The sequence below is a fragment of the Oncorhynchus keta genome, chromosome 9 (assembly GCF_023373465.1).
Source record: "Oncorhynchus keta strain PuntledgeMale-10-30-2019 chromosome 9, Oket_V2, whole genome shotgun sequence".
NCBI lineage: Eukaryota > Metazoa > Chordata > Actinopteri > Salmoniformes > Salmonidae > Oncorhynchus > Oncorhynchus keta.
In genome coordinates, this window is record NC_068429.1 from 4085176 (window position 1) to 4094704 (window position 9529).

A 9529-nucleotide genomic window follows, 5' to 3' on the forward strand; every position below is an offset into this window, starting at 1 on the left:
TAGCCACGATGTAGCAATTAAATGAACAAGTCTTAGCCTGTTAGCCATGATGTAGCAATTAAATGAACAAGTCTTAGCCTGTTAGCCTGTTAGCCATGATGCAGTAATTAAATGAACAAGTCTTAGCCTGTTAGCCTGTTAGCCATGATGCAGCAATTAAATGAACAAGTCTTAGCATGTTAGCCATAATGCAGTAATTAAATGAACAAGTCTTAGCCTGTTACCCTGTTAGCCATGATGCAGTGATTAAATGAACAAGTCTTAGCCTGTTAGCCTGTTAGCCATGATGCAGTAATTAAATGAACAAGTCTTAGCCTGTTAGCCTGTTAGCCATGATGCAGTAATTAAATGAACAAGTCTTAGCCTGTTAGCCTGTTAGCCATGATGCAGTATTTTTTTTATTTATTTTATTTCACCTTTATTTAACCAGGTAGGCTAGTTGAGAACAAGTTCTCATTTGCAACTGCGACCTGGCCAAGATAAAGCATAGCAGTGTGAACAGACAACACAGAGTTACACATGGAGTAAACAATTAGCAAGTCAATAACACAGTAGAAAAAAATGGGCAGTCTATACACAATGTGTGCAAAAGGCATGAGGAGGTAGGCGAATAATACAATTTTGCAGATTAACACTGGAGTGATAAATGATCAGATGGGCATGTACAGGTAGAGATATTGGTGTGCAAAAGAGCAGAAAAGTAAATAAATTAAAACAGTATAAAAACAGTATGGGAATGAGGTAGGTGAAAAGGGTGAGCTATTTACCTATAGACTATGTACAGCTGCAGCGATCGGTTAGCTGCTCGGATAGCTGATGTTTGAAGTTGGAGAGGGAGATAAAAGTCTCCAACTTCAGCGATTTTTGCAATTCGTTCCAGTCACAGGCAGCAGAGTACTGGAACGAAAGGCGGCCAAATGAGGTGTTGGCTTTAGGGATGATCAGTGAGATACACCTGCTGGAGCGCGTGCTACGGATGGGTGTTGCCATCGTGACCAGTGAACTGAGATAAGGCGGAGCTTTACCTAGCATGGACTTGTAGATGACCTGAGCCAGTGGGTCTGGCGACGAATATGTAGTGAGGGCCAGCCGACTAGAGCATACAAGTCGCAGTGGTGGGTGGTATAAGGTGCTTTAGTGACAAAACGGATGGCACTGTGATAGACTGCATCCAGTTTGCTGAGTAGAGTGTTGGAAGCCATTTTGTAGATGACATCGCCGAAGTCGAGGATCGGTAGGATAGTCAGTTTTACTAGGGTAAGCTTGGCAGCGTGAGTGAAGGAGGCTTTGTTGCGGAATAGAAAGCCGACTCTGGATTTGATTTTTGATTGGAGATGTTTGATGTGAGTCTGGAAGGAGAGTTTGCAGTCTAGCCAGACACCTAGGTACTTATAGATGTCCACATATTCAAGGTTGGAACCATCCAGGGTGGTGATGCTAGTCGGTAGTAATTAAATGAACAAGTCTTAGCCTGTTACCCTGTTAGCCATGATGCAGTAATTAAATGAACAAGTCTTAGCCTGTTAGCCTGTTAGCCATGATGCAGTAATTAAATGAACAAGTCTTAGCCTGTTAGCCTGTTAGCCATGATGCAGTAATTAAATGAACAAGTCTTAGCCTGTTAGCCTGTTAGCCATGATGCAGTAATTAAATGAACAAGTCTTAGCCTGTTACCCTGTTAGCCATGATGCAGTAATTAAATGAACAAGTCTTAGCCTGTTAGCCTGTTAGCCATGATGCAGTAATTAAATGAACAACTCGCTGTTGGCTGGGCTCCCTGCCTGTGCCTGTGCCATTAAACCCCTACAACTCATCCAGAACGCCGCAGCCCGTCTGGTGTTCAACCTTCCCAAGTTCTCTCACGTCACCCCGCTCCTCCGCTCTCTCCACTGGCTTCCAGTTGAAGCTCGCATCCGCTACAAGACCATGGTGCTCGCCACGGAGCTGTGAGGGGAACGGCACCTCAGTACCTCCAGGCTCTGATCAGGCCCTACACCCAAACAAGGGCACTGCGTTCATCCACCTCTGGCCTGCTCGCCTCCCTACCACTGAGGAAGTACAGTTCCCGCTCAGCCCAGTCAAAACTGTTCGCTGCTCTGGCCCCCAATGGTGGAACAAACTCCCTCACGACGCCAGGACAGCGGAGTCAATCACCACCTTCCGGAGACACCTGAAACCCCACCTCTTCAAGGAATACCTAGGATGGGGTAAGTAAGGGTAAGTAATCCTTCTCTCCCCCAACAAGATTTAGATGCAAGTGGCTGTTCCACTGGTTGTCATAAGGTGTATGCACCAATTTGTAAGTCGCTCTGGATAAGAGCGTCTGCTAAATGACTTAAATGTAATGTAAATGTAAACAAGTCTTAGCCTGTTAGCCTGTTAGCCATGATGCAGTAATTAAATGAACAAGTCTTAGCCTGTTAGCCTGTTAGCCATGATGCAGTAATTAAATGAACAAGTCTTAGCCTGTTACCCTGTTAGCCATGATGCAGTAATTAAATGAACAAGTCTTAGCCTGTTAGCCTGTTAGCCATGATGCAGTAATTAAATGAACAAGTCTTAGCCTGTTACCCTGTTAGCCATGATGCAGTAATTAAATGAACAAGTCTTAGCCTGTTAGCCTGTTAGCCATGATGCAGTAATTAAATGAACAAGTCTTAGCCTGTTACCCTGTTAGCCATGATGCAGTAATTAAATGAACAAGTCTTAGCCTGTTAGCCTGTTAGCCATGATGCAGTAATTAAATGAACAAGTCTTAGCCTGTTACCCTGTTAGCCATGATGCAGTAATTAAATGAACAAGTCTTAGCCTGTTAGCCTGTTAGCCATGATGCAGTAATTAAATGAACAAGTCTTAGCCTGTTAGCCTGTTAGCCATGATGCAGTAATTAAATGAACAAGTCTTAGCCTGTTAGCCTGTTAGCCATGATGCAGTAATTAAATGAACAAGTCTTAGCCTGTTAGCCTGTTAGCCATGATGCAGTAATTAAATGAACAAGTCTTAGCCTGTTAGCCATGATGCAGTAATTAAATGAACAAGTCTTAGCCTGTTACCCTGTTAGCCATGATGCAGTAATTAAATGAACAAGTCTTAGCCTGTTAGCCTGTTAGCCATGATGCAGTAATTAAATGAACAAGTCTTAGCCTGTTAGCCATGATGCAGTAATTAAATGAACAAGTCTTAGCCTGTTAGCCTGTTAGCCATGATGCAGTAATTAAATGAACAAGTCTTAGCCTGTTACCCTGTTAGCCATGATGCAGTAATTAAATGAACAAGTCTTAGCCTGTTAGCCTGTTAGCCATGATGCAGTAATTAAATGAACAAGTCTTAGCCTGTTACCCTGTTAGACATGATGCAGTAATTAAATTAACAAGTCTTAGCCTGTTAGCCTGTTAGCCATGATGCAGTAATTAAATGAACAAGTCTTAGCCTGTTACCCTGTTAGCCATGATGCAGTAATTAAATGAACAAGTCTTAGCCTGTTAGCCTGTTAGCCATGATGCAGTAATTAAATGAACAAGTCTTAGCCTGTTACCCTGTTAGCCATGATGCAGTAATTAAATGAACAAGTCTTAGCCTGTTAGCCTGTTAGCCATGATGCAGTAATTAAATGAACAAGTCTTAGCCTGTTAGCCTGTTAGCCATGATGCAGTAATTAAATGAACAAGTCTTAGCCTGTTACCCTGTTAGCCATGATGCAGTAATTAAATGAACAAGTCTTAGCCTGTTAGCCTGTTAGCCATGATGCAGTAATTAAATGAACAAGTCTTAGCCTGTTAGCCTGTTAGCCATGATGCCGTAATTAAATGAACAAGTCTTAGCCTGTTAGCCATGATGCAGTAATTAAATGAACAAGTAGCCTTAGCCTGTTAGCCATGATGCAGTAATTAAATGAACAAGTCTTAGCCTGTTACCCTGTTAGCCATGATGCAGTAATTAAATGAACAAGTCTTAGCCTGTTAGCCTGTTAGCCATGATGCAGTAATTAAATGAACAAGTCTTAGCCTGTTAGCCTGTTAGCCATGATGCAGTAATTAAATGAACAAGTCTTAGCCTGTTAGCCTGTTAGCCATGATGCAGTAATTAAATGAACAAGTCATAGCCTGTTACCCTGTTAGCCATGATGCAGTAATTAAATGAACAAGTCTTAGCCTGTTAGCCTGTTAGCCATGATGCAGTAATTAAATGAACAAGTCTTAGCCTGTTAGCCTGTTAGCCATGATGCAGTAATTAAATGAACAAGTCTTAGCCTGTTACCCTGTTAGCCATGATGCAGTAATTACATGAACAAGTCTTAGCCTGTTAGCCTGTTAGCCATGATGCAGTAATTAAATGAACAAGTCTTAGCCTGTTAGCCTGTTAGCCATGATGCAGTAATTAAATGAACAAGTCTTAGCCTGTTAGCCTGTTAGCCATGATGCAGTAATTAAATGAACAAGTCTTAGCCTGTTAGCCTGTTAGCCATGATGCAGTAATTAAATGAACAAGTCTTAGCCTGTTAGCCATGATGCAGTAATTAAATGAACAAGTCTTAGCCTGTTAGCCTGTTAGCCATGATGCAGTAATTAAATGAACAAGTCTTAGCCTGTTAGCCTGTTAGCCATGATGCAGTAATTAAATGAACAAGTCTTAGCCTGTTAGCCTGTTAGCCATGATGCAGTAATTAAATGAACAAGTCTTAGCCTGCTACCCTGTTAGCCATGATGCAGTAATTAAATGAACAAGTCTTAGCCTGTTAGCCTGTTAGCCATGATGCAGTAATTAAATGAACAAGTCTTAGCCTGTTAGCCTGTTAGCCATGATGCAGTAATTAAATGAACAAGTCTTAGCCTGTTAGCCTGTTAAAGCCATGATGCAGTAATTAAATGAACAAGTCTTAGCCTGTTAGCCTGTTAGCCATGATGCAGTAATTAAATGAACAAGTCATAGCCTGTTAGCCTGTTAGCCATGATGCAGTAATTAAATGAACAAGTCTTAGCCTGTTAGCCATGATGCAGTAATTAAATGAACAAGTCTTAGCCTGTTAGCCTGTTAGCCATGATGCAGTAATTAAATTAACAAGTCTTAGCCTGTTAGCCTGTTAGCCATGATGCAGTAATTAAATGAACAAGTCTTAGCCTGTTAGCCATGATGCAGTAATTAAATGAACAAGTCTTAGCCTGTTAGCCTGTTAGCCATGATGCAGTAATTAAATGAACAAGTCTTAGCCTGTTAGCCATGATGCAGTAATTAAATGAACAAGTCTTAGCCTGTTAGCCTGTTAGCCATGATGCAGTAATTAAATGAACAAGTCTTAGCCTGTTACCCTGTTAGCCATGATGCAGTAATTAAATGAACAAGTCTTAGCCTGTTAGCCTGTTAGTCATGATGCAGTAATTAAATGAACAAGTCTTAGCCTGTTAGCCATGATACAGTAATTAAATGAACAAGTCTTAGCCTGTTAGCCTGTTAGCCATGATGCAGTAATTAAATGAACAAGTCTTAGCCTGTTACCCTGTTAGCCATGATGCAGTAATTACATGAACAAGTCTTAGCCTGTTAGCCTGTTAGCCATGATGCAGTAATTAAATGAACAAGTCTTAGCCTGTTAGCCTGTTAGCCATGATGCAGTAATTAAATGAACAAGTCTTAGCCTGTTAGCCTGTTAGCCATGATGCAGTAATTAAATGAACAAGTCTTAGCCTGTTAGCCTGTTAGCCATGATGCAGTAATTAAATGAACAAGTCTTAGCCTGTTAGCCATGATGCAGTAATTAAATGAACAAGTCTTAGCCTGTTAGCCTGTTAGCCATGATGCAGTAATTAAATGAACAAGTCTTAGCCTGTTAGCCATGATGCAGTACAGCCTGTTAGCCTGTTAGCCATGATGCAGTAATTAAATGAACAAGTCTTAGCCTGTTAGCCTGTTAGCCATGATGCAGTAATTAAATGAACAAGTCTTAGCCTGTTACCCTGTTAGCCATGATGCAGTAATTAAATGAACAAGTCTTAGCCTGTTAGCCTGTTAGCCATGATGCAGTAATTAAATGAACAAGTCTTAGCCTGTTAGCCTGTTAGCCATGATGCAGTAATTAAATGAACAAGTCTTAGCCTGTTAGCCTGTTAGCCATGATGCAGTAATTAAATGAACAAGTCTTAGCCTGTTAGCCTGTTAGCCATGATGCAGTAATTAAATGAACAAGTCATAGCCTGTTAGCCTGTTAGCCATGATGCAGTAATTAAATGAACAAGTCTTAGCCTGTTAGCCATGATGCAGTAATTAAATGAACAAGTCTTAGCCTGTTAGCCTGTTAGCCATGATGCAGTAATTAAATTAACAAGTCTTAGCCTGTTAGCCTGTTAGCCATGATGCAGTAATTAAATGAACAAGTCTTAGCCTGTTAGCCATGATGCATGATGCAGTAATTAAATGAACAAGTCTTAGCCTGTTAGCCTGTTAGCCATGATGCAGTAATTAAATGAACAAGTCTTAGCCTGTTAGCCATGATGCAGTAATTAAATGAACAAGTCTTAGCCTGTTAGCCTGTTAGCCATGATGCAGTAATTAAATGAACAAGTCTTAGCCTGTTACCCTGTTAGCCATGATGCAGTAATTAAATGAACAAGTCTTAGCCTGTTAGCCTGTTAGCCATGATGCAGTAATTAAATGAACAAGTCTTAGCCTGTTAGCCATGATACAGTAATTAAATGAACAAGTCTTAGCCTGTTAGCCTGTTAGCCATGATGCAGTAATTAAATGAACAAGTCTTAGCCTGTTAGCCATGATGCAGTAATTAAATGAACAAGTCTTAGCCTGTTAGCCTGTTAGCCATGATGCAGTAATTAAATGAACAAGTCTTAGCCTGTTAGCCTGTTAGCCATGATGCAGTAATTAAATGAACAAGTCTTAGCCTGTTAGCCTGTTAGCCATGATGCAGTAATTAAATGAACAAGTCTTAGCCTGTTACCCTGTTAGCCATGATGCAGTAATTAAATGAACAAGTCTTAGCCTGTTAGCCATGATGCAGTAATTAAATGAACAAGTCTTAGCCTGTTAGCCTGTTAGCCATGATGCAGTAATTAAATGAACAAGTCTTAGCCTGTTAGCCTGTTAGCCATGATGCAGTAATTAAATGAACAAGTCTTAGCCTGTTAGCCTGTTAGCCATGATGCAGTAATTAAATGAACAAGTCTTAGCCTGTTAGCCTGTTAGCCATGATGCAGTAATTAAATGAACAAGTCTTAGCCTGTTAGCCATGATGCAGTAATTAAATGAACAAGTCTTAGCCTGTTAGCCTGTTAGCCATGATGCAGTAATTAAATGAACAAGTCTTAGCCTGTTAGCCATGATGCAGTAATTAAATGAACAAGTCTTAGCCTGTTAGCCTGTTAGCCATGATGCAGTAATTAAATGAACAAGTCTTAGCCTGTTACCCTGTTAGACATGATGCAGTAATTAAATTAAATGAACAAGTCTTAGCCTGTTAGCCTGTTAGCCATGATGCAGTAATTAAATGAACAAGTCTTAGCCTGTTAGCCTGTTAGCCATGATGCAGTAATTAAATGAACAAGTCTTAGCATGTTAGCCTGTTAGCCATGATGCAGTAATTAAATGAACAAGTGTTAGCCTGTTACCCTGTTAGCCATGATGCAGTAATTAAATGAACAAGTCTTAGCCTGTTAGCCTGTTAGCCATGATGCAGTAATTAAACGAACAAGTCTTAGCCTGTTAGCCTGTTAGCCATGATGCAGTAATTAAATGAACAAGTCTTAGCCTGTTACCCTGTTAGCCATGATGCAGTAATTAAATGAACAAGTCTTAGCCTGTTAGCCTGTTAGCCATGATGCAGTAATTAAATGAACAAGTCTTAGCCTGTTAGCCTGTTAGCCATGATGCAGTAATTAAATGAACAAGTCTTAGCCTGTTAGCCATGATGCAGTAATTAAATGAACAAGTCTTAGCCTGTTACCCTGTTAGCCATGATGCAGTAATTAAATGAACAAGTCTTAGCCTGTTAGCCATGATGCAGTAATTAAACGAACAAGTCTTAGCCTGTTAGCCTGTTAGCCATGATGCAGTAATTAAATGAACAAGTCTTAGCCTGTTACCCTGTTAGCCATGATGCAGTAATTAAATGAACAAGTCTTAGCCTGTTAGCCTGTTAGCCATGATGCAGTAATTAAATGAACAAGTCTTAGCCTGTTAGCCTGTTAGCCATGATGCAGTAATTAAATGAACAAGTCTTAGCCTGTTAGCCATGATGCAGTAATTAAATGAACAAGTCTTAGCCTGTTACCCTGTTAGCCATGATGCAGTAATTAAATGAACAAGTCTTAGCCTGTTAGCCATGATGCAGTAATTAAATGAACAAGTCTTAGCCTGTTAGCCTGTTAGCCATGATGCAGTAATTAAATGAACAAGTCTTAGCCTGTTAGCCTGTTAGCCATGATGCAGTAATTAAATGAACAAGTCATAGCCTGTTACCCTGTTAGCCATGATGCAGTAATTAAATGAACAAGTCTTAGCCTGTTAGCCTGTTAGCCATGATGCAGTAATTAAATGAACAAGTCTTAGCCTGTTAGCCTGTTAGCCATGATGCAGTAATTAAATGAACAAGTCTTAGCCTGTTACCCTGTTAGCCATGATGCAGTAATTACATGAACAAGTCTTAGCCTGTTAGCGTGTTAGCCATGATGCAGTAATTAAATGAACAAGTCTTAGCCTGTTAGCCTGTTAGCCATGATGCAGTAATTAAATGAACAAGTCTTAGCCTGTTAGCCTGTTAGCCATGATGCAGTAATTAAATGAACAAGTCTTAGCCTGTTAGCCTGTTAGCCATGATGCAGTAATTAAATGAACAAGTCTTAGCCTGTTAGCCAAGATGCAGTAATTAAATGAACAAGTCTTAGCCTGTTAGCCTGTTAGCCATGATGCAGTAATTAAATGAACAAGTCTTAGCCTGTTAGCCATGATGCAGTACTTAAATGAACAAGTCTTAGCCTGTTAGCCTGTTAGCCATGATGCAGTAATTAAATGAACAAGTCTTAGCCTGCTACCCTGTTAGCCATGATGCAGTAATTAAATGAACAAGTCTTAGCCTGTTAGCCTGTTAGCCATGATGCAGTAATTAAATGAACAAGTCTTAGCCTGTTAGCCTGTTAGCCATGATGCAGTAATTAAATGAACAAGTCTTAGCCTGTTAGCCTGTTAGCCATGATGCAGTAATTAAATGAACAAGTCTTAGCCTGTTAGCCTGTTAGCCATGATGCAGTAATTAAATGAACAAGTCATAGCCTGTTAGCCTGTTAGCCACGATGTAGCAATTAAATGAACAAGTCTTAGCCTGTTAGCCATGATGCAGCAATTAAATGAACAAGTCTTAGCCTGTTAGCCTGTTAGCCATGATGCAGTAATTAAATTAACAAGTCTTAGCCTGTTAGCCACGATGTAGCAATTAAATGAACAAGTCTTAGCCTGTTAGCCATGATGCAGTAATTAAATGAACAAGTCTTAGCCTGTTAGCCTGTTAGCCATGATGCAGTAATTAAAT